At 54.9% G+C, this 24,801-nt stretch overlaps 1 protein-coding gene across 4 annotated transcripts in view; it reads left to right on the top strand.

Annotated features, from left to right (window-relative positions):
* The first annotated feature begins 16,809 nt into the window (after window positions 1–16,809).
* The window catches only part of LRFN5 (leucine rich repeat and fibronectin type III domain containing 5), a 63,359-nt gene continuing 55,367 nt past the window's right edge, over window positions 16,810–24,801 (top strand). For 2 of the 4 annotated variants that reach the window (XM_052783712.1, XM_052783709.1), the window contains exon 1: window positions 18,845–18,960. The gene's annotated coding sequence lies outside the window, so the exon portion shown is untranslated. Of the gene's footprint in view, window positions 17,559–18,445; window positions 18,547–18,844; window positions 18,961–24,801 lie in introns of those variants that run through there. The other 2 variants (XM_052783710.1, XM_052783711.1) reach the window with 2 other exon arrangements.

Below are 24,801 nucleotides of genomic sequence, written 5' to 3'. Positions count from 1 at the left end.
CCTTCATGATTTATTTATTTTTCTTGATTTTTATGCATTTATTCAGTCTGTGCTGAATAGTGGTGATTATTTATCACTGGACCACATGGCAGTGAACCCTGCTTGGCTGGTATTCAGCTGTCTGGAGGTACCTCATTTGTCTTGTGTTTGCCTTGAACATAAGTCATAAGCCACCATGGCTGCTCAGAAGTACATCCTATTTTTCTGCAAGATAAATACATAATTCTGCAAAACAAACACACAAATAAAGTGTAAATTGTATTGGGTTTGCACAGCAAGGTTTTGGTAGCAGGGGGGCTACAGGAGTGGCTTCTGTGAGAAGCTGCTAGAAGCTTCCCCCACATCCAACAGAGCCAATGCCAGCCGGCTCCAAGACGGACTCGCTGCTGGCCAAGGTTGAGCCCTCGTGCGAGGTGGTAGTGCCTCTGGGAGAACAGATTTAAGAAGGGGGGGAATGGGTAACTGCACAAGAGCAACTGCAGCCAGAGAGAGGAGTGAGAAGATGTAAGAGAAACAACCCTGCAGACCCCCAGGTCAGTGCAGAAGGAGGGGAGGAGATGCTCCAGGTGCCGGAGCAGAGATTCCCCTGCAGCCCGTGGGGAAGACCATGGTGAGGCAGGCTGTCCCCCTGCAGCCCAGGGAGGTCCACGGGGGAGCAGATATCCACCTGAACCCCAGGGAGAGAGGATCCCATGCCGGAGCAGATGGGTGCCCAAAGGAGGCTGTGACCCCGTGGGAAGCCTGTGCTGGAGCAGGCTCCTGGCAGGACCTGTGGCCCTGTGGAGAGAGGAGCCCACGCTGGAGCAGGTTTTCTGGCAGGACTTGTGACCCCACGGGGGACCCACGCTGGAGCAGTCTGTGCCTGAAGGACTGCAGCCTATGGAAGGGACCCACGCTGGAGCAGTTTGTGAAGAACTGCAGCCCTTGGGAAGGACTCACATTGGAGAAGTTCATGAAGGACTGTCTCCCATGGAAGGGACCCCACGGTGGAGCAAACAACTGTTTGCTTTGCTTTTGCAACTCACAGTCCATCCAGCTTTTGAGTTCGACCTGTTTGCTACCCTCATTTTGATGCTAATGAATTTAATGATATCTCCTGTACTCCCAAACTTAATACCGAGCAGTGGCAACAAGCATTTTTTAGGGAAGAAATTAACATCTGGTATGTGATACAGTGAAGGCAGAGAGCAAAAAAGGTGGGAAGAGAGGAGAAGTGCAACTTCATGGCTGGATTTCTTTTATGTCTTAGTACTGGGTTTTGGGAAAGTGGAATTGGAAAAAAACCTTAATTTAAGTTTTATTCAGTGTCAACCTTCTCACCATCAAAGAACTGTAACAATGCTGGTGGGTTATTTAAATAAACCACAAAATGCCCACAAAATCTACTCTGCAGAGCTAATGGGAAATCTAGTTGTTCCAAACCGTTGCTTAATAAAAATATAAGGCCAGGCTGTAACAGTGTTTTGAGTACCATTTGGTTCAGGAATGTTGCCGTATTTGTTTCCACAGGATTCTCTCAGACATGTTTCCATCCTTGAAGATTTTGAGGAACTTGCCTGGAAAAAAACACAGAATGACTGTGGGTGTCCTCAGCATGTCTGTCCCCCACACAACCCTCTTAATGGGATGCGCAATGCCAGGCTGGGCGCTGCACTCAGTAAGTAGTAGTGGACTCTGGCTGGGAACGGATGCTAGAAGGATGTGGAAAGCGGCACATCCTTTTCATTTGGGGCTAACTGGAAAGGAGGAAGGGGGAAAAACCACAAATAGTATTGTTTGCCATGAGAGTCTTCGGAAACAGGTATTCCTCCCCTGGTGTAAGGGCTTCCCTGTCTTGCTGGATATCACTCCGAGTACTACTGCCTCATCACACCTTGCCTATGAGTCTTCACCAGCACAGTTATAGGCCTGAACTGCTACTTCCCTACTAATGAGAAGAGGCTGGTCATTGAGTTTGACTTTACTATTGAAATGCCAACCCTTTTCAGATCTAGACAAAGTTAGGAACTGGCTGGCCAGTGTATAGACTCGTTTTTATAATGCAAATGTGATCCTTCCAGGAGGGATGGAAGCCCTTGAGAGTTGTTACACAAGTCTTAAATCCATTATTAACAATGTAGAACTGCTAATTGTAGAATTGTAATGTAGAATTTGGTAATTGCTTACTATACAAACACTTTAACAATTTAAAGAATGCATCTAATTACTGGCTTTTGACAGAAAGCAGGCTTGAAATGAGGCCAGGGCTGGTAAAGTGAGTGACTCAGCATCCTCGCAGAGTGTTTGCAGAGGAAGTTACAAGCCAAGGCCAAGTGGATCCTCCAGCCGGTTGCCACTGAACGGGGAAATCTTGCTCACCCACCTCTTCCTCATCCTATTTCCACTTCTGGCTGTGCTGTGTTTCTTCTGTAGCAAAGGGCTGATGGAGATGCCAGGAGGCATTTCTTGGTACTGTTTTCTGGCCTTGGTCAGAGTTTACCTTCAAAATTAATCCAAGAATAGCCTATGTTTTTTACTAATCACATGGAAGCAGTGTTGAAGATTATGGAGTAGCTGTATGTGAATTAGCCATTGTACTGGTTTTGGCTGAGATAAATTTCTTCACAGTACCTTGCACGTTGCTATGTTTGGGATCTGTGCTGAAAACAGTGTTGATCACACAGGGATGTTTCAGTTACTGCTGAGCGGTGCTTGCACAGTGTCAAGGGCTTTTCTGCTCCTCACCCTGCCCCGCCAGCGAGCAGGCTGGGGGTGCAAAGGGAGCTTGCAGGGGGCACAGCCAGGATAGCTGACCCCAGCTAACCCAAGGGATGTCCCAGACCACGGGATGTTTTGCTCAGCAATGAAAGCTGAGGAAGAAGGAGGAATGGGGGATGCTCAGAGTGATGGCATTTGTTTTCTCAAGTCACCATCACATATGATGGAGCCCTGCTGTCCTGGGGATGGCTGAAACACCTGCCTGCCCTTGGGAAGCAGTGGATGAATTCCTGATTTTGCTTTGTTTACACACGCGGCTTCTGCTTTACCTGTTAAACTGTATCTCAACCCACCCGTTTTCGCACTTTTACCCTCCACATTCTCTCCCCATCTCACTGTGGGGGAGTAAGCGAGCGGCTGGGTGGGCTGAGCTGCCCACTGGGGTGAAACCAGGACAGCCAGACATGTCAAGGCTGCCGGCCCGTGCGTGCCCCGGTGCTGGGCTGGGCTGGAGGCGCACCATGCCATGGCACAAGCTGATTATGGCTATTTACAGCGCGCTGATCTGTCACTGCCCCGAGACTCCTGCGCCCAGCTCGCAGCAGCGGGGACGCAGCCTGCGGGCACAGCCTGCAGCCCCGCCGCCCCCGGGCGCCCTGCGGCGGGTGCCGGGGTCCCTCTGGCCCCAAGCGCAGCCCCTGGCCCGGACGGCTCCTCTGTCCGAGCTGGCGGCAGCCCGTCCCCGCCAGCGGGGGTTAGCAGGAGGGGGCTCGGGGCGTGCGGAGCCCTCGGCCCGGCCGGGGTCCGGGCTGGGAGCTGTCGCTGCCTTGCCATGAGCATATGGTCTCCAGAGACGCCTGCCTCGACGCGCACGAAGGAAGCAGCAAAGCCGTATTTGGCCAGCAGGGTAGTTTTACACATTTTTCATTAAACCTATGTTAAATATGGAAACACTGCAGAAAGGAGACTTGGTATTTTCATGTGTGAGCTCTTTTGCACATTTTGGTGTTTCTCATGTTTGGAGATAAAAACAGGATTGACAAAACTCTCTTCTGGCTTTCTGCTGGAAATGTACTTAGGTTTACTGAATTGCCATGATAATTTTGCTTTAAAAATCTAATCTAAAATCAGAGAGAGTTAATAAAATCTCTAGAAATGCCTTTCCAGTCAGATAAGCAAGGTAAAAGACTATTTCTTTTTTTCTTCTTCTCTTTTTTGAGAAAGAAAATTAATTCATTGTTGTTGTTTCAGAGTCGGAGCTCTCCTTGAAATGCAGGTCTCTCGGATGTGACCAGCAATACAATCCCGTCCTGGACTGAGCCAGTGGTTCAACAAGCTTGTCTCAGAAATGAAGAGCTATTTGGTGGACATACCCGGAGCAGATTTTTGGTTCTACTGATTGAGAACATCTTATCCATGAGTATCTGTAGTTTTCCAGAAGTTAAAAAGCTTTTCTGGCAGCAGCTGCTTCTGCGATGTAGTTTGAACTTGGAGAGAGGAGTGATGAGAGAGAAAGCTAAATGGACACAATAATACCTGTTTCTTTATTGTATATGAGAACCTTCCATTAGAATGAATAAAGATAAAAATCCCACTTGAACATCAAAAAATGCCTTTCTGAAACATAGCTGTGCACTGCTTTATTTAGGTGCCTCCACAAAAGGGAGAATTTGAGTGAAGTTGCCCCAAATGGATGAACAGTTTTAAAGAGAACATAAGGAGTGAGAAAACTTGCAAAGTGTGGGGGAAAAAAAGATTATCCACCAAAGGAATTACATCTTGGAGACAGTGAAAATCTTGGAGAAAGCAAAGATTTCCAGAAGAAAAGTAAAAAGAGGTCTTTGCAAAGCTTGTAGAATACCACACAAAAGGTCGATCAGCAACACAGAGGAGAGTAAGGTGGCTACTTTGTGTTGTGGTTGGGGCGAAGACTAAAGGAAATCTGTGCAAGGCACACAAACCAAGTGGCTAATTCACTTTATGGTTATGGTTTTGGTAAGGCCGTGGTGTTCAACAGCGATGCAGACAGGTGATGGGGAAAGGAAACAAGTTTATGGAGACAGAGGCTGTGGAAATGGATGAGGATGAGAAGCAGCTCAGACCACTAAGTTTCCTACGCACAGAAACCGGGTCTTCATACCAGGCTACTGTTGTGACAGACAAGAAGCAAGGATTTTAATAACAGTCAAATTGGGAATGGTATCATCGGGTGGGGAAAAAAGCTGCACTTGTTCCTGTATTTTAAGAAAGGGGCTGAAGTGAGATGGGAAAACAGGAATCTTCAGGTTAGTCCTCAGCAGTGTGCAAAGTTGCAGGAGAAATTGAGAAGAAATAGCGGCTGAAGACAAGTGGATGTGGGTAATTTAGGATTCAAACAAGCCAGGTTTCAGAGAGGCAAATTGCAGCAGAGTTCTCCAGCCAGTAACATTTTCTTAATGACTGGCTCCCCGGGCAGGATTATCACAGACCTTGTAACGTACGGGCCTAATGTGCACGGGTTTCAGGAGGGAAAATGTTGATTTAAACCTGGCAGGAGGGAGACACACCTGATAACTGCTGGGGCGGCGAGGAGCTGGCTGTGCGGGGGGGGCAGCTGGCCTGGGGAAGGGCTAGCGGGGAGCTCCTCGGGGGGACCGCGGGGCCACCACGCTCGGTCTGCGAGAGAAGCTGTCGCAGAGAACTGAAGCGTGCAAGCAATGCTTGGAGAGGACAGTGGCAGGGAGTCATTCTCAATAGAGTCAAAGGTCCTAACATGGAAAAAGGGTCTCCGTTTCCACTAGGGAATAACAGCATGAGCAGATGTGAGCCTTACTGTAAATGCAGCTCCCAGGCTTGGTACTTTTCTGCTCCCTGGCAGCCTTGTCTGATGGACTGGGAGTTAAACTCGGTGATGCTCGCTTCTCCACCATGCCCACCCAGCACCGAGCCACGGGGCCGTGGGTGCTTGGTGGCACCTCTGCATCCCGCTGCAGCACGAACAGGAGCTTGTAACACTGACACGGAAAAAAGCACCTGCAGATTTCATTGCTGAGTGATCAAACAGGTGAGCACCAGAGGAGTCTCTTCGTGGGTATATACAGAAAAGTGCTACAACAGGCAAAAGAGAGCCTGCCTCAGATGCGCCTGTGCCATCTCTCTGCAGTACCTGGAAACCTGAGCACAGTGAGCACCTTTGGGGCTTTATTTAGAAGAGAAATCTAGGGGAAATCCAAGGATGCATCTTCTCAAAGCAGAAGAAACCAGAATGCCCCCACCGCTCCACTGCCACCCCTCGTAGCTGTCTGAAATGCGGGCAAACCTCCACCTGCTCCCAGCACCTCGATGGCCGATCCGCCCAGGGCTGCGTAAGGCTAGCAAAGCGTTAAGCTGAGCAGAGGTTTTTGTGCTGAGTGTTCGCGTTTCAGCCGTCAGCAACCCTGAGCTCCCTCCTACCCAGAAATCAGGTAAGCAGATTTTCAGGTCAGCACCAAGCGACAGCTCCTGTGCGAGCTAATCAGGAGGACTGCTGAGAGCAGGCTGGAGCCACTGCTGATGGGAAGATGCTCTTCATTAAGATGTCCGCCACTGGCAATGCAGAATTCACACCGAGTTGCAGAAACACATACAGATCTCCGCGAGTGGAGAGGCTGAGGCAGGGACACTCTGCTTCAGCAGGGTAGTCTCTCAGTAATGAGAAAGGCATTTCTGAAGGGTATTATCTCTAAGGCAGAGGGGAGTGTTTCCAGAGCTGCCTTTTACTCGGTGTGTAGAGACAACTGCTGTTCCACACAGCTATCTGAAGGGCTTGGTCATTGCCATGTAAAGGACATTTTTTGAGATACAGTTCCCATTTCCTGTATAATTTCATGTTCCTATACACACTAAATGCATATTCACATTGCATATTCATATTGCTCACTGACTTCCTAAGGGCACTGCATCTTTGCAATCTTGCCTTCTGAGTCTGTAAAATAACAGTGGTGGAGGTTTTTTTTTTTTTTTTTTAGAAGTCAGAGCATCTAATTAACTGTTTGATATTCACACACCTTCTGCTGGAGAGCAGAGCTGGGTGAAACGGGTGCTTTGCTGGGCAGGCAGGAGGACAGGCGTGTGAGCGGAGGAGGGTGATGCTCAGGAGCGGGGAGCGCGGTGGCAGCTCCGGACCTCGCTGTGTGCCGGCAGGCGGGGGTGCCCATGGGGTGCCTGGCTCCTGGGCTCTGTGCCAGCACATCAGGCACCCCGGGAGCCCCCAATCTTCCTGGGCAGCAGCCAGGGCGGGGGGCCATGGGCCAGGCCGGCGTGGGGAGGCAGCTGGCTACGGGGCCGGGCGCTCGCCGTGCCCTGCGGGGTCCGTTCATCGCAGCGAGGCAAAGCCTGGAAACCCTTAGCTTCTCCATGCGCTCGGGCAGCGGTTCCCAAGAAGCCTCTTCCAAGAGGCCACAGTGACCGAGCCCTTGTCACCCCTTGGGAGGGCTGGGGTGACCCTCGGGTATCGGACAGTGTGCCTTCGGGAGCGGCTGAAGTGCCCCAGAGTGGGGTCTTGCCATACAAAGGAAACCCATTTCCCAGAGGGGATGACGGTGTGACCCCAGCACAGTCTGGCAGTACGGACACAAGGGGAGAACCATCCGATGACTTATTTCCTCTGATTTGCAGAGTTTCTCTGCCTTTTCAGATGATAAACCCCTTTTTTTGCAGCCACAGTTGCTCAAGCTTGTTGTGGCAGCATCAGCACCGCCTTCATTCTCCAGCTTCCCTCGTGTGAATTTCAAGAGCTGGCAGATGTGTGACCTTGCAGGGCAGGATGGCTCGTGAGTGGGAAGAGAGGGGTTTTTGGCTGGAGATGGCAGTACAGCTCTTAAAATCTCCTCACCCCTTCCTGTTATCCCATGGCCATTCACAGCACACTAGCAAACATTACCCAGTGCCTGAGAAACATTTCTCTTTAGGGACTAGACAATAAAAAAAGAAAAAAAATATCCATGTCTGGAAGCTACAGTAGGAAACTTAAAAGTAGAAGGAAGACGCACATTTTTAACAATAAGGATAGTAAGTCATTGCAGCAACTTACCCAAGGGGCCGTTCGAGTTTTGCCTATTGAAGTTGTTTTTCTTTAACCCAGCCTGGATTGGTCTCCAGAAGAACCTCAAACAGCAGCAAAAAGCACAAGCGTGTGGCTCTTTGCCTGCGCCCTGCGGCAGGTCAGACCGGGGATGATATGCCTGCCTCTTTTCCTTAAGAAATGAAAATCCGTGTTTGCCGCCTTTGACGGGGACCTGGGATGCAGCACGTGAACCGGCTTCTGCTGTCTGAGTGCGGTGCTGTGGTGCTCGAGACCTCACAGGACTGAGTATCCTGTCTTCGAAAGGTCAACACCAGCAGAAGCTGCGGAGAAGCTTGTGTTAGCAACAGGAGGAGTAAAAGGGTAATTAACAGTGACGGTTCTTGACCTGGGCGTCCCAGATCTCCCTCACTCTTGTAAAGGGAGTTATTAGTCAAATACAGTGCCTGTGTGTGAAACAATTATCACTAATTACCATCAAGTCATGGCATTCTGAGATTTTTCAACACAGCATGGAAGTCTTGTGTGATTAGAGAGAGAGACCCTCAGAGCTAGTTTTCTAAGGCAACTGTCTAAGTGTTTTCCATGCAGCATATTCCTGAAAATACAAGATGATTCAGTGCCAATCAGGTGACTTTTAATGCCTTCTAATCTGTACATAATATTAAGAATAAAGCAGGCTGGCAGACTGAGACCAAGAACAGGCACAGCTACGCAGCAGGTAGCCCTAGCCCTCCCCTCGCGCCCCCTCAAAAAAAAGAAACGATGGGAATACCTGGCACCTTGTGACTGTTCACGTGACTCTTGCTCAGATTTTGGCTAACGCAGCTCATGCCAAGGCCTGATGTGAGCTGGGAGCAGCACCACTGGGTCAAAGCAAGGGCACCAGGTAGGCAGGAGAGGTGGCCAGAAAGAGTTAAAGGGCCACAACGCAGCTACCGTCGCCTGCAGCTGGCTGTCCCCAGCAGCCAGCATCTTTGCATACTGAGCGTTGGGCAGTTCAATCAGAATCTGCTAACTCTTGGAAATAGTATATACCAAACCTCCAAGCTGGAAGGTATAAAACATCAGCTTACCCAAAAAGCTTTTGAAGCAGACCCAACAGCAGCTGGACTGCCGAGGCTTTCATGCTTCCCGCTGTGACACAGGGGATGCCTGCATGGTGACGGAGGAGGAAGGATGAGCACTCTCACCCTCGCCTAGGGAACTATTTTGCTCATAGATGCATGAGTTAAGAGTTATGGGTTATAAGTTATGAAACCTCATGACCTGAGTGGTGAATAACTGAATTCACGTGAAAGACTACTCTGGGCAAAGGGGGTTGAGCCTGTGTTTGTTTGTTGTATTTCTTAATGAGCTCATAAAATAAAGCTTAATTTACAGAGTACTTTGTCCTGTAAATTTGAGAGATCCCAATGAAGCGTGACACACCTCTGTTAGTTCTCCTTACCAGCTGGCAGCATGTCTTTGGCCCTGCAGGGCAAAAGCTGGGAAGGCCAAAGCAGAGCTGTACTCCATAGGGCAGCAGCGGCTGCAGCAGGGTAAGGACTGCTGCTGGCTGCCGTCTGTCTCGCGCTGCGGAGACGTGCAGGACAGCGGCGAGGCACGGACCTCATCTGCCTGGAGAGGTGCTGCAGCAGTGTGGTGTCTGCAAAAAGGAAAGGAGGGTGGGCACCAGGCAGCAAGGAAGTGATTTTCAGCACCTCTAAACCTCTGGAAAGGGTTAAATCCGAGTCTGACTCAGGACCCTGAACCCAGTTTGTGTTACAAACATAAAGGAGGCCCAGCTGGCGAACGTCAGTTATCAGCTATCGCAACCCACCTGTGGACAAGCCCCTACCAAACCAGTGACCCCAGGCAGCCGCAGGGAGACCCGCGAGGAGAACAGCGTGTCCCGCTCCGTGCACGGCCCCTCGGCATCGCTGCCTGCGTGGGCAGCAGCGACACGGCCGCATGCTGCCCGACCGAGCCGCGCTCTGGCCGCCCGAAGGCAGGGAGCAGGGAAGGAGGTGGCAGGGAGGGGGACGTGGGGGGCAGTGAATGATCCCAAACACTCAGCGCAGCCCCAGCGCGCAGAGCCCGAGACCCTGCCGTCCCCAAACCACGTCTCGGAGCCCCAACATGCCAGCTGGGGACTCCCCTGCCTCGGTGGCACTGCGGTGGCAGGAGAAACTGCGCGGGAAGGACACAAGTGCTCCCCACAGACCGCCCCGCGGCAGCCATGTACAGAAAGATGGGTCTGAAGGGCCGCTGCGATGTGCTCGCTGCCCTGACCGGGCAGAGGAGTAAATCCTAGACTGGAAATACTGTGTCATGGTTAAACCGAGTAATTCAATAGCGCTTGGAAATTGCTTAGTCTCTTCGTTATTAGATTTATCTCGCAGCTCTTCCTTCCTCCTCTGTAGGGTTCTTTATTCAGAATTTGCTCAAATATTTTCCTTCAGAAGATTTAATATCTCGAAGTGCAAATATCCAAACCCTGTATCATTTTGTAATTTCATACTCCATGGTTCTTTCATATGCATATCACTCATTTGCTATCCCTTTGAAGAATGCAGCTTGAGTAATGGAAGTGAAAGAAAACCCATTCAGTGTTGATTTTAATTGAACAAGCTCAGAAGCTGTGGGGATTCATGCCAGACTCCGGCTCACTCTCTTTTGAAGAGTTATTACTAGACTTCTTTTGCCTGTGTGTCCCTGTAATTTTTTTTCCAATTAGCAACTTCCTAAAAATATTAGTGACCTTATTATTTTTCCAGTTTGGCTTGTTTGGGATGCTTATGCCAAATAATCATTACATCTGCTTTCTCTTCCTGTTCCAATGGAATATTGCATTCCTTGTCTGGGGAGCAAAACATCAGCTTGCATTCAGGAGTAAAATTTTGGAGTCACAATTGACTCATTTTTGGTGTAGCTTTTTTGCTTCAATGTGGTTATGGCAGTCATGAGCTTCTGTAGGCTTTAAACTGTGACTGTAAAGACCGTAAATTAAGGACTGTAAACAAAAGATTTTTTTTTCTTTGTGTGTATAAAGGAGGTCTCTGGTAGTTCTTCATTCTCCCATCCCAGTCAGTTGCACATGAGCCCTCAGCTTGTTGCTTGGATGTAAGAGAGGAGATGGGACATGCAGAAGAAGGAAGACAGTGCAAATGGCTTGAATGATTTGATACTCTTTTCCATGCAAGATTTGGCTTACGAAAGCACTTAAATCAGCAACTGGTAGAAGAGCAAACAATTTTCCAGTCTATTATGGAAAGGAGCTCTCCACATGGCTCTTACAGAGCAGCAAGCATGCTACGGGAAGTCGAGCAGGCTGGTGATGCCGATTTTGCTATTTTCTGCTGAGACGTCACCTCAACAAAGGAGGAATAAATTGCATATGAAAGAAATGTGAACAAGAAAGAATTTTAAAAGACCAAAACCCAAAAGCCCAATACAAAGAGAGTGCAAGTGTTAAGGGAGCACGTTATTAAAATATCAAGGGCATACCTAAATACTACCAGAAGATGGGAGGAGGGGACAGGCAATGGAGTGCATCTTTAGCTTGGCTGCTCCGTTCCATTAAATAGGCAAGGTGGGGGATGCTGAGCCCTGGTGAAGCAGGACAAGGTGCCTGTGCTATCTGCCAGGTGAAGCCCATCTCATCCGCACAGCACCCAACACTTCTGCCTGCTTAAATTATAGAAACATAGAATCTTTTAGGTTGGAAAAGACCTTTGAGATCATTGAATCCAACCGTAAACCTAACAATGCCAAGTCCGCCACTCAACCATGTCCCTGAATGCAGCAGAAGCCCTGCTCAACCGACGGTATGTGGGCTTGAACGATTGCCAGCGTGGATCAAAGGCACCTCAAGCAGTATTCTGCCATTTCTCCATTGTCCTCCCTATCCTTCTGTGCCTGTCTTGGCTTGAGAGAATTGGCAGGCTCCCTTATGCCAGGCGAGGCTATCCTGCTGCTGGCAGACAGCAGCGTGAGGTCTAACATCGAGAGGGGGCCCGGCGAGCACCTTGCTGCACGCTGATCGGAAGCCCCCCTTCAGCGATGCATGTCCTCATTCAGCAATGGGCGATCGCTCCCCTTGGACCCAGTGGGGTTAAACTCCCTCTGAGGAAGAAATTTAGAGACGTTTTTCCCCCAAACCAGCTCATCAGACAGCAGCATTGCACTGCAGCGCTGAGTCCTTTCCTGGGGCCAGTGGTCCGCTTTGGCTCCCGCCTCCCACGGTTCGCGGAGATAGGAAAAGTAAAAAGCACTCCTACGTCAAGAAAAGGGCTTCGAGGACTGAAGGCAGGGTCGGTCCCCTCAAAAACACAGGTACCTGTATGTCTGTTTACAGCTGGAAAAATGGGGTTGCCCGTGGTGTCGGCAGCCCGCTCCTTTTCATCTAACCTCTGCCCCAGCTCCACCGTGCACATCGGCACTGCTTTCCAGCCGCAGCGGCACCCTGGCAGTTCCCTACCGCTTCGGTCCCTGCCTGCCCTGGGAACACTTGTCATCTGGAGGTGACAAGGAAACCTGGCAGAAGGAAACAGCCTTTTGCAGGTAACAGGTATTTTGGGGGTAGGCTGTTCTTTTAAATTTTGACTGGGCTTATTCTCTATTTTTGATTTACAACCCTGCAATAAACTTCTTTCTTCCCATTTCTTGTGCAGGGTCTCCATCTGCCGTATTCCTTCCACTCCTATATCTGCATGCACCGAACTAAACAAGCCGTGCTTCAGACAAGTTCGGGTCCCAGCCACGAAGCAGCCTCTTGGCCGCGGGGCTGGACATTGGCCAGACAGCCGTGGGGGTGAGCAAAGCAATTGCGTGGAGCACGAAGCCCTCCAGAGACAGATGCGGCGCTTTGGCCGGCCGCTGCCCCAGGCCCAGAGCTCGTGCGCTGGCTCAGAGGGTGGGCAGAGCCCTGCCTGCGAGGTCGGGACTGAGGGGGGAAGGCTCCTAGGAGACACGGCAAACTTTTCTCAGTTGTGCCTCAAGGTCTTTCCCAGACAAAAACGTGCTCGTGCAATGCAAAGTCGTTGCACGTGCCAGATCTCTACTGGACACCCATCATTAATTTGTGTTAGTCCTCCAGCTTATATCCACTGGTTAAGAAGTATGAAAGATATAAACCACTTTTTTAGAAGCCAGGTACCAATTTGTAGAAATCTTCATATAATCATGCAGGAGATTTAAAAAAACCCAAAGGATATCGCTTTATTTTATTCCTCAGAAAGCAAATCTGTTAAAGGATCAAGCAAACAGACAGTGCAATTACTGTAATCACGGATTAAAATCTGAGATGAACTGGGTTTTTTTCACAGATTAAAAAATGTAAAAAGGATTAAGTATCTCTCTACTTGGTTTGGTTTCAATGGATGAACCGAGTCCGCCTGAGGACAAACCCGGTGCCAGCTCCCCTGTCCTCCCCGCGGTGGTTTATGGTACGAGGTCCGATTCACCGGCAGCACCAGCTGGCAGGGATGAGCAGAGCGGGCCTGCCGGGAGCAGTGAAGCAACCTGTGCTGGTGCTTTACCACTCGCCAACATACCCTGGACAGAAACGCAATGCCAGTTCACCTTAAATAAAATTAGAAGTAATGATGAGGAAGGGGCCTCTCCAAAACCTGTGTGCCTGGGCCAGGTTTATGCACCGCTCACCCCACGCCTGCCCGGCTGGCGAGGGCGGTAACTGGGTGCTCCATGGCTCTGGAAAGTGCCGGCACTTGCTGCAGCCCCGCCTGGCAGCCGGGAGGCTTCTCACCTCCTGCCTCCTGCAGCCTGGTTACAAGGAGACGTAATTCCTATGAACTAGTAGGATCGGTCTCTGCCATTTTTTGTACAATGCAACAGCTCCCCCATCTTACAGACTAAAGAACTTAAAACGGAAAAAAATCCCCGGGAAACGAGTACCCGGGTAACTCAACATGCTTCACTGCTTCTGGAGGGAGAGGCTGGCACTGCGCTCCTGCCTGCAGCGCTTCCCATGTCCCAGGTGCTCTGGAGGAGGGGGATCCACTCCACGCAGCGCGGCACTTGACATTTCAGTGATTAAGGCTTTGAATTTTCTTCTTGTAAGGATGAGTGAGTAAACACTGCAGTTCCCAAATACTTTTTGATGAGGTACAACAGTCTGTCTTGAAAAGTAACATTTACTGCCTCTTGCCTTAGAGTTTTAGCATGGATGCTACAACTTGCAGCCGCCTGCCTACTGCTCTCACTGCTATGCTGCACTGCTGTCCATCTCCTTTAGGGTGTACACGCAGCACGCTGTATTAACATTCCGAGCTGCCTAACAAGAAAAGACCGCTTGTGCCAATGTAAAGCACTTTGCTTAGTGCGGAGTGATGTATGGCTAAATAGTCACTCCTTCAGACCTCGGCACAGCCATCGCCACCTCAGAAAAGAGGTATCTCTCTGTTCTTGCCGAAACAGCAGTGTTCAGTTTTGCTTGGCCAGCAGTTTGGCAGCGACTCCCGAGGATGCTACCTGCCTCAGCCGCAGCTCGAAGGACAGCTCCGGTTTATGAGGTGGGGCCGGGGAGAAGGTGTGAAGTGATGAGGGACAAGCAGCCCCCTGTGACCACCATGGAGGGCAGATGCGTGGCTTTGGAAGGTGTGGGGAGCCAGCTCGGTGAGCACAGCACCCCATAACCAGCCAGCTGCAGTGAGATGGCCCAGGCCTGACGTCCCTCCTTCGTGAGGTGATTAAGGGTTAGAAAGAGTGCATAAAAACAGCTCGATGTATTATTTGTACAAAGCACTTTTTCCTCAAGAAGCTCTCCTTATTTCAGCCAAACAAATGATGAAATAATTTTAAAATGGTACCTATGAGGGGGAAAAGATTTTAGGTTAAGGAGTTACTGGCTCTACCAGGAAAAAGGCATCAATGCTATCCTTGGAGGCTAGAGTAAGGCAAAAGTCACAGTAAGCGCTTGTTAGGAAGGGTTAATGGGTGAGGTGGCTGTGCCCCAGTGGGAGTGAGGGGTCCCCAAGGCCGGGCGAGCTCTGACCAGCGCTACGCAAGAGCTCAGCTGAGTAATCCTGAGCATCCCCAGCCCTGGGGGCCAGGCAGGCCAACACCGTCTATGGGGGTACGCTGCCAGGCACACAGTGGCTCCCCCAGGACACAGACCTGCCCCTTCCTAGGGCACTGAGGTCTTTCCCAAAACAGCCCACCCCCGGGCATTGAAGGGAGTGTTCAGGCACAGACATCCCCCACGGTGTCACCCGGGGCAGCCGGGAGCAGCCCAGGGAGAGACCCCAGTGGAGGGGCGAACCAGAGGGAGGGGAACGGTGTCAGGGTTAAGACGTGCAACAGCACAACAGTCACACATTGTCACTTAGGTCTGGGTCCAGGATTTGCTTTGATTTCCATGCTCAGATATGGAATCGAACGCGATGTTGACTGCTCCCGTGTGAAAGCTGCTGGGGTTTCACTCTAACTAGCCATGGAGCTATACTTGGCAGTGGGTTAAGAGCCCAGTTACCCCAGCACAAAGAGACTCCAGGATAGGGGCAGCCGGGCAGAGCCGAACTGCGGGGCAGCATCACCCACTGAGCAGCTGAGCGGAAGGCAAGTCACCGTATAACCACTGGTCCTCCAGACCCAGAGTCCCTGCTTGTCACTGACGCTGTGCTCCCAGGAAGGGACACACATGATCTCCTGCAGCTGCAGTGGCTTGCTTTCCACAAGCAGATCACAGCCAAGAGCATCCCAACGCCTTCGGGGCGGCCCTGCTTTCAAAGAAAGAGCCCAGCATCTGCACTGTCGCTGCCATGGGACAGCACCCACAAGGCAGCCTGACGACAAGGCCGAGGGAGTGGGAGGTGGCTGGAAGAGACATGTTGCGAGTACATGAAGCCAGAGCCATCGCTGGAGACACATCCAGTGACCTGACAGACTGGCTGTCCACCTCGCCCACCAGGGAGTGAAGCTCCCCAGCACCTCCACAGCTCCCCACGCTCCCAGACACTCCAGGGAGGAGCAAGTTCTTCCACTGGGTATGTTAACAAGGCAGTGGTGCCATTCCAATCCCAGGTCCAACACAGATTTCAGGCTGGCAAAGAAGCTGCAGCAGCCCTTGCTCAGACCGCTGGGCTCAGAGAGTGCACAATGTTATTGTACCCGTCTGCAAGGACGCTGAGATTCTGGACTGTGCTGTAACAGTACCAGTTCAGAGTGGTCCTGAATCAGTCCTCATGGTGTGTCTGTGCTGGATGGTAGCGAACCAATGTACCCTCCAGTATACACAAGGCTCTGAGCGCGAGCTTCCACCGAGTTCCCACCAGGCTTTTTCATCTCCCTTTCGCCAGGGAAGCTGTACCCAGACACTCGCTTCCTTTCCCGATGCCAGCTGCACAGCTGGTATCGCCGTCTCGCCAGCTATCCGGCTCCTGGGGCAGCAGAGAACTGACAGAGCAGCAAATGCTTGAACACGAAGCCCAAGAAGACTGTCTAATCTGGTAGACATCAGCCAAGATAACAGACGTTTTACCACGGAGCATCTTCTTGTCTCTCTGCTCTCTCCAGAGGACAGCACAGTGTGAAAGCTGAATCAGGGCCGAGGACGAGACTGTCTCCAGCTCCAGAGGACAACCGTGCTAGAACTGAGTGTTACGGAGAGCCACCGCAGAGCCAACCCTAGCAAAATGAGCTTACTGACAGGAGTTTTCCCTCAAGGGAGTAGAAGATTTAGACTCATTCCCTCCCGCCAGCACTTTAGCCTCTCTGCCTCTGTAACAACTCGAACCAGCTCCATGAAACAGCAGCTGGGGCTTGGAGATAAACACTAACTTACGAGACCCAGCCCGGCTGCCAGGCCCTGGGCAGCTTCAGAACCTGTTGGAAGGGCAGAGGATGGCTGCTGCTCTGGGAGGTGCGTTCCTCCCTAGACCAGGGTCACACGCTGCTGTGGAGACCACAAAAACAAACTCCCTTTCCACTTCAGAGTTTGCAAGGAGAGCAATTTTCTCAGGTCGCGTGGACAGACACTGCTGCGTTCCCTTTCCTTGCCCGTACCGACGCCAGACATCGCATTGTCCCAAGGCACAAGCACCTTTTGCACAGCGTCAGCAGAGAGGCGTGAGGACTGTCACTGCATCTTTCCGTTTCTGGGACGGGGGTCCCCCACGTGCGTCCCCCGCAAAATGCCAGCGTATCCCAGCAGCATTGCTTCCGTCGCCTCTGAGCACGCAGAGCAGTCAATGAGTTCTCCTCCGCACTCTGCAGCAGCGACCACCCTGCGTGCCGGTCCGGCCGCAGACAGCATCCTGAGCGCTTGGGCTGGAGAAGCCAAGCAGAGCTGGGCAGCCCCAGAAGAGCAGGCAGCTGCCTGCCGTCCCAACAGGAGGGTGTCCGAGGAGACGGGGCCCGCTGCCCAGCGGGCGTAGGGCGAGCGCCTGCGCCTCCCTCCAGCTGCAGAGTGGCTGGCAGCTGACGAGGTTCATTAGCTCCTCTTCACGGTGCCACAGGCAGCACTCCTCTTTCTGCTCCGCTTCGGGTCCTGCACCACCACCGACATTTTCTCACGAAAGAGCGTCAGAGAAAGGTGTCAGTATTTCGTAGCGTGAAACGCACCCTCCTCCCCGTCAGAGGTCCCGGGAGACAGACAACGATCACTAAACCCCCAAAGACTCCCGAAGTTACTGACCCCGAAGATAACCCTGCCTTTCCTTTTCCTGCCGGGATCATCCCCTCCTACAAGTCAGGTGTTACAGTCCGCGCGTCCTCAGCCCAGGCGCTTCGAGGCCGGCTCCGCCGGGCAGGGCGCGGGCAGGGCGCGGGCAGGCTGCCTGCCTCCCGGAGGGTGCGCAGAAGCCGATCCACCATGCAGGTCAGCGCCCAGCCGCCGCCGCCGTTCTCCCGTCCCCTCGCGTGTCCGCTCCCGGGCTCGCTCCGCCGGCGCCCTTCCCGGATAAATACCCAGGTCAAAACCCGGGCGCGCCACGCAGGGCGGCAGCGGCGGTCCCCCCCCGCCCCGCCCGGGACCGCCACACGCCGCCCGCCCCGGCGCCCCTTGCCCCGCGGGGCTCCCGGCGGAGGGGCTGGCCTGGGCGGGGGCGCCCGGGGGTCTGCGGTCGCGCTCGGTCCCCGCCACCGCAGCCCGGCCCCAGCGCGGCGGGGCCGGCGGAGGCGCGTCCGCCTCCCTGCCGGTGCCCGCCCGGCGGAGCGGAGCGGAGCGGAGCGCAGCCCGGCGCGGCGGGGGGCGGCCCGGCGGCACGTCTGCGCGGCGGCCGGGCGGCTGCGGCTCAGCCGTGCGTGCGGCGGGGCGGGGAGGCGCCCGGCTCCTCCGGCCCGCCCCGGCGCGGCACGGCACGGCGCGGCGCGGGGGAGGCGGCGGCTGCTGCCTCCATGCTGCAGCGAGCGGCGCGGCTGCCCGGGGCCGGGGCCGGGCGGCAGCCGGCGGTGCGGAGGATGGGCGCAGCAGCAGCAGCAGCAGCCGCCGCGGAGGGGCGAGCCGCGGGCGCCGAGCACCCCGCCCTGCCCCGCCGCAGCGCCCGGCGCCGTGGCTGCTCCGCCTGAGCGCGCACCGGCGCGGAGCCGCATGGCCCTGCCGCCGGCCGCCCCTGCGCGCTGCGCGGCCGCTCCGCTGTAGCTGCGCGCCCCCCCCCCCCCCGCTCAGATCTCCCCCCCCCCCCCGCCCCGCGGGAGGCGCCGGCCCGGCGGCGGGGCTGACCGCGGCCGCGCTCCTCGCCCCGTCCCCGTCCGTCTGTCCGCCCGCCCGCCCGTCCCTCCGTCCGTCCAGCGGCAGCGCCCCGGCGCGCAGGATTACGCAGCGGGGCGCGGAGGGGGAGCGCGTTGCGAGGATTAACCTGGCGCAGGTACACGGCAAGGTCACCGGCCGGCGGGCGCGGAGCGGGCTGCCCGCGGCGGGGCGATGCGAGCGGGCTCGGCGGGCTGCGCCGCTGCGTGCCCCGTGCTCTCCCCCCGCCTCCCGCCCGCCGCCGCCGCCGCCCGTGCGTGTGTGCATGTGCGCTGCCTGCCGCTGCCCGCCGCCGGAGCCGCGCCGCCGCGCCGCATGGGGCCGTCCGCGCGGGCTGCCCTGCCCGCCCCGGCCGCGGGCAGCCGCCGCCGCCGCCGCGAAGCCGCTCTAGGATGCGGCTGGTGAGCGCCGGCACAGGGCGGAGAGGCGGCCAGCCTGCCTGCCGCCAGAACCCGGAGCCCGCCGGAGCCCGGCCGCGGCCGCACCTGCAGGGGAAGCGCTCCGGACGCCGTCCTTCCCCGGGAGGCGCCAGGTAATCGCGGAGGGCTGGCGTGCCCGGCTCCATCTGCATTGCAGCCCGCGGTACTTATTCACGGGGGACGGGGCGCGGGGGGGCGGCGGCGGCGGCGGCGGCGTCCCGAGCCGGCCCGGGCAGGGCGAGCCCCGCAGCGCGGCGGGCGGGCGGCGCCGGGACGGGACCGGAGCCGGGGCCGGGACCGGGGGCGGCGGCGGCGGCGGGACTCCCCTCCCGGGAGGGCGGCGGCCGCGCGGGGCGCGGAGGCTGCGCGGCGGGGCGCCTGCCCCGCGGACGGGCCGGGCCGGGCCGGGCCGCGCTGCCGCCGCTGCCCGCGGGACGGCGCCGGCGGCCGCCCGCCCGCCCGCCCGCGGCTGGGGGTGCTGCAGGGCCGCGTGTGCCGCGGCCGCCGCCGCCCCCCCCCCCCCTCCACGCCCCGCTTCGCGGCGCGCTGCTGCCGCCGCCCGGGGAGCGCCGGCACCGCCGGGCCGGGCCGGGCCCTCGGCGGGGGCCGTCCGCAGCCGCGGGCGCGCAGTCTCCGCCGGCGCGGTGCCGCGGGAGCGCGGCCGCGGCCCTGCGGCTGCGGCGGGGCGAGGCGAGGCGGGGCGGGCGCTGCCCGGGCCCGGGCGGAGGCGCCGCGGGGCCGCCGCCGTGCGCGGAGCTCAGCCCGGGGCGCTGCCGGCAGGGCCGGGGCCGCGGCCGGCTCGGCGCCTCCGGGCGTGGGGGTGCGGGGCTCGGCCGGAGGGAGCGGGAAAGCCGGGGCTCCCCGGGGCTCCCCGCCTTCCTCCCCCCTCGCCAGCCCCTGCCCTCCCGAGGGCCGCCCCGTCCTACAGCCCTCGCCCAGGCACACGTCTCTTTCCTTGCTCCTCCATCCTGGAGGGCTGCCGCTTGCCCCAGCATCCCGGGATACGTGTGCGCCGCTCTCCCATCCCCACCCCTCCGTCGTCCGTGTAGCGAACACCTCTCGTCGGCAGGAAAGCAAATGTAGGACAAGATAAACCGTTTTTTTTTTTTTCCTGCTGGAAGGTTCCCGTTAGGGGAGATGGCAGAGCGGTTGTAGAGGAGCCAGCGGAAACCTCGCAGCCATGTTGATGTCAGGAGCACACAAACGTCCTGGTTCCTGGGAGCAGCCGAGCTGAGGAGTGGCCCGTGGGGGGGGGAGCATGCACAGGCCCAGGCCCAGTTTGGGGCCGTCACGCCTAGGGTGGCACGGGCATTGTTGGGCTAGGAGCACTTAGGAAAGCCCCTTCCAGTGCTGCTGTTTGCCAGCACGGGCTGGGAGGCACAGGGTCTGCAGCCTGCTGAGGTCTCCCGTGAGAATTACCTTGAGCACTGCCCTCTCTCATTTCCATCTCCAGCACTGGACAGCAGCGTTTCCTCTCCCGCACCTTTGCCTTCTTCCTCTCGCCTGGTCCGTCGAGTCTCAGGGGCAGGGAGTGTTTCTCATTGCGTTGAGCATCTAGAGCAGAAGGATGTGTTAGTCTTGGCTGTGGGTATGAACATGACCCCACCAATCCCCCAGGCTGGGGGTGGGAAAGCTGGTGCCTCCAGCTAAGCCCAGCCCTTTACAGCCTCCAGCTGACTGTCAGGGAGCCGGACAGGCCAGGAGGCACGGCGCCTTGGTCATCCTGCTGTCTTGGTAGGGATCTTTCCCACCCATGCTTACATTTCACATGTTCCCAAAGCAACGTGGTGTCGGTTCATTCCTTCTGAGCATCCTCGGGTGAGTGCTGGCGTGTCCAGCCCTGTTCAAGTCAGCGCAGCCAGACGACAAACCACTGAGATGAGATGGATCCATCCCAGGTCTTTAGAGCCTTTTTGGTTACCGCTGCGTGTCTGCGGGTGGCTGCCTGCGTGGAGGGGCCCTGACTGGCTCTGGCAGCACCGCTCCTGGCCGAGGCTGTGTCCCAGAGCGCGGCGCGGAGATGCCCAAACAGACTGCATGTCCTGGGACTGGTTCTGCCACAGTATGGCGGGGCTGCGTCCTGGCATGCTCGGGCTGCCCTGGACCTGGGCTCTCGGGGCTGTGCGCTCCTTGGGCTGCCTCAGTGGGCTCCCCGCTAGCTTAGAGACATTCCCCAAACGCTGTGGGCTGTGTATGGGCTTCGCCTCGGTGTCAGCCCCTGGGCTCCGTGATGCTGCTGCGGTCTGTCCTGGCAGGTGGAGGTGTGCCGGCGGGCTCCAGAGCAAGGCCCGGCGATTTCGCTGCTGATCTGGGAGTCGGGTTCGATTCTGCACAACGAGCCATACCAGAGCCCGAGTGTTCTCGGTGCCCAAACACCTTCCCGATCTATGTTTCTAAATATATATTGTACTCAAGGGATTATGCATTTGTTTAAATGCATAATAAATGCATTTAAATGCGTAAGACTGTATCAAAATACATACCAGAGCTTGCCAGTGAGGCCTTGAGTCACAAGCCTCACTGAGAAGCTTCTCCTGGCATATTGGCTCGCCTTTCTGCTTTCAGAGAGAGCAATTACTGGTTTTATCATGGCAGTGCAGTCAGTGGAAGTAAACCGTGGATATTTCAGGTGCCTAGTACAAGTTCAGAGCTGAGCTGGTTCACCTGTTTACCAAAGCGCGTGCAGCTGCAGGAGTGGACTCCACCACATTGTCCTGTTGAGCGAGGGCTGGCGGGCTGAGTGCTCCTGTCTCGTTTGTGACCAGGAGAAGGGCTGGACTCTCTGATGCAGCAGTCTGCAGGATGGTTTCCTAGGGGCTTGGTTTGAATTTTTCGTACAGCTCTCGCTGTCTGGAGAGGCTCCCGTTTGCCACCAAAGGTATGGACGCTGACAGGCTGCGGTCGTGAGGCAGGGGAGGAAGGGTAAGGGGTGGCTGCCCAACCCAGAAACCGGGCTGGCTGGGAGTGTGGGACAAAACGGGGAGAAGCCAAGAAGGAACGCGGCAGAGCAGGATGGCAAGAAGGAACCAGATCTTCCCCAAACAGACCTCCTGTGGGCTCCTGCCACTGCGGTGGCTGAGCGTGTGGTTTCTCCCCCAGAGCTGAGGAGATGCAAGGGCAGGTGTGCCAGGAGGGACAGGCTTGGCAAGCAAGGGTGCCTGCAAGCTGAAAGCGCCTTGGGAAAACGGAGCACCCCGACGTGCCTGGAGGGCTTGTCCGTCCGCTGGGGCACGTGGAGATATTTCAGATGCTGGAGAGCTAATGGCTTTCCATCGCTGATCAATATTGCCTGTGCTTTCAGATGTGGTAACAGGTTCAGTTTTATAGAGCAATCTTTTGAATATTCTCTGAGCAAGCAACCAGTCCAGAAAATCGTTCTAATAGCTTTGCTATTAACGGGCTTGCAGAACTTGAGCCAAATAGAAAAGGCTTGTCTAAGTGCTATTGAAGCATTTTGGGCCAGGCATATTCCATGCATTAGGGAAGATTTGTACTCCTTTGACCAGACATCACTGAGTGTTGTCTATTTATACACATCTAAATATATCCTCTGCAGTCTTCAGACTTCTCTGGCTAGTAGTAAAATTACTTTTCAATATCATGCTATTAAAATGTGCCTGCTGACACTATTTGATGAGTTTTGTGCTAAGAGAGGGGTGTGTGCGTGCGGGTGTGTGTTTTAAATAAAAACTATTCTTGAGATAGTTACCTAAAATGCTTTGGAAATAAAAGCATGTTGTCCATGTAGATGGATAGCAGAAAGAAATGTGCTTTAACAGAAGCAATACTGGAGACACACTCAAGCCTGGAAGGCCAAATCCAAACCAGTATAAGGTTTTGTTGCTTAGGAGTGAACCATTCTGTCTAGAAATATACATCAAATAATCGTGTACTTTGTAATGAAATAGAAACATTTGCTTGTAGTCAGATGTAACTTCTGGTACTCCGAAGTTTGAGACATCGTTTTGAAAACAATGACAGTCTTGAAGAAGAAGTAACTTCTCATTTGCTCAGGGGGTACAGCAGGTCGGGGAGCCGGTGGGTGCCTTTGGTGCCAGTGCTCCTGCCGGGCATCCTGCAGGAGCCCTGAGGTGGGACCCACCCTGTGATGGAAACAGGGAGGAGTTCAGAGAGAAGGCAGCGGGATTTTCCTTCATGGATGAACACAACGGTCCGTTCCCAGAGAGCTGCGGGTCTCGGTGCGCGGCAGCTGCCGCGGCTGGAGCCCAGAGCCCACGCTGCCAGGCAGCCTGCTGCGTGCTGCACCCCTCCGCGGTGGCACGGCGGGGAGCCGCAGCGGTCTCGCTGCGTGCTGGGGTGGAGAGGGGTGGTAACGGCTGTCCACGTCGTGTTTTGGAAATGGTGTTGCAGACCCAGGGGTAAAAGGCGGTGCCCTAATTCCAGGCCATCATAGGTATTCCCCTGTATCCCTGCTGCAGAGGGGTGAGCCTGTCTCCACGTATGCATTTCTCTGGAGCTAGTGAAGGTCTTGTGGGGTTGCTGAGGAGGGATGGAGACCTCTGACAGGTTCCCAAATAACAAACAGGATCGCTCTTTGGGTTGTGGTGATGATAGTAATGGCTGTCTGACTGGCCTTCAGCCCATCATGAAATAGTAATGACAATCATTTTATTTTCTGTGGCAGCTCTCACTGACGGTTCTTGGAGAACTAAGAGAGGCTACGGAGGAAGGGAGAGGGATTGGTATTCACAGGGGAGGAGATGAGCTAGAGGAGAGGGTGAAGGCAGGGCTCTCAGAGGAGGTCCTGGCCCAGAGCCCCTTGAGCCTGGTCACCGCGTGCCCGGGGTAGCCCGCGGACAGGCGCTGTGCCCCCGGGCTACTTCTGGCCCCTCGGTCCGGGCTGCGGGCTCCACTAGCCAGAGGTGCGTAGCATGGTGAGATGGTGTGGTGCCAGGAGCCGTGCCCTGCCAAGGACCGGTGGGCACGGATTTACGTGGCAGCTGCTTTAAATGCCGAATTGTCCCATTGCTTAGAAGGGTGTAAGGGAGTCTGTGGTGACCAAAGGGCTCCCTGCCTGCGTGCCCCTGTCCTGGCTGGCCTGCTGTCCCCTGCCTCGGGGCGGCTGGCTGGGATGCAGGCTGGGCACTCCATGCCTGCAGCATGAGCCGTGTGGCAGCTCTCGTGTTCCCATGGAATAAATAGCTCTACAAATAATATTTGCCCCGAGCAGGCTGAATAATGCAAAAGGTGATTTGTCAAATGGCTAATTCAAGCGATAATGGGAACCTCAGTGAATGCCTCTCTAATTGTGTAGCATGTGGCCAGCGGTAGCTCTGAGTGTTTGAAGCTGGTTCCTGATGCTGCAAAACCCGTGTCCAACACCTTGCTTTTGAGGTTACTCTTCTAGATGAAGTTTCTCACCAGCAACTGCCTCTTAGCAAAACATTTCCGTGAAAACACATGATTAGCTAGCTTTACTATTAAAGTGGAGTATCTTTTTTTCCTCTTGAATTTTTTGTTTAGGCTTCTCTGTCAAGATCAAGTTGGACTTCTTTTGGATTGGAGACAGATAAAACTCTTTAGTTTCATTGCCTCAGCATTGTTACATTGCCAGATATCTGATATTCCCTGGGTATTTATTTCTGAGTCTTTGTACTACCTCATCTCTGTACTTGTCCAAGGGGGACAGAGAAGCAGGAGGCCTGAGCTTGACACAGGAGCCCACAGCAGTGAGCTGTGACAGCTGTGTGCCTCCTATAACAGAAGGACTGACCACCGGCTGTAATACAGCAGATGTAAAAGGAAAACACATACAAGGAAGAAAAAGCACGGTAGGGAAAGTCACGCCAAGAGGAAGCCCCAAAATCTGTTTTCAGTACCCTGGTGACAGTGCTGCTGGTCCTGGATTTGGGATGGGATTGCTTTAACAACCCTAAGAAGTAATGCAGAGATGTTCTGCTGCACGTGGGTGAGGTGTGGGTTAAACTCCTCTG

Source organism: Harpia harpyja, chromosome 3, assembly GCF_026419915.1.
Source record: "Harpia harpyja isolate bHarHar1 chromosome 3, bHarHar1 primary haplotype, whole genome shotgun sequence".
Lineage (NCBI taxonomy): Eukaryota > Metazoa > Chordata > Aves > Accipitriformes > Accipitridae > Harpia > Harpia harpyja.
This window is presented reverse-complemented; position numbering and strand designations above follow the sequence as displayed.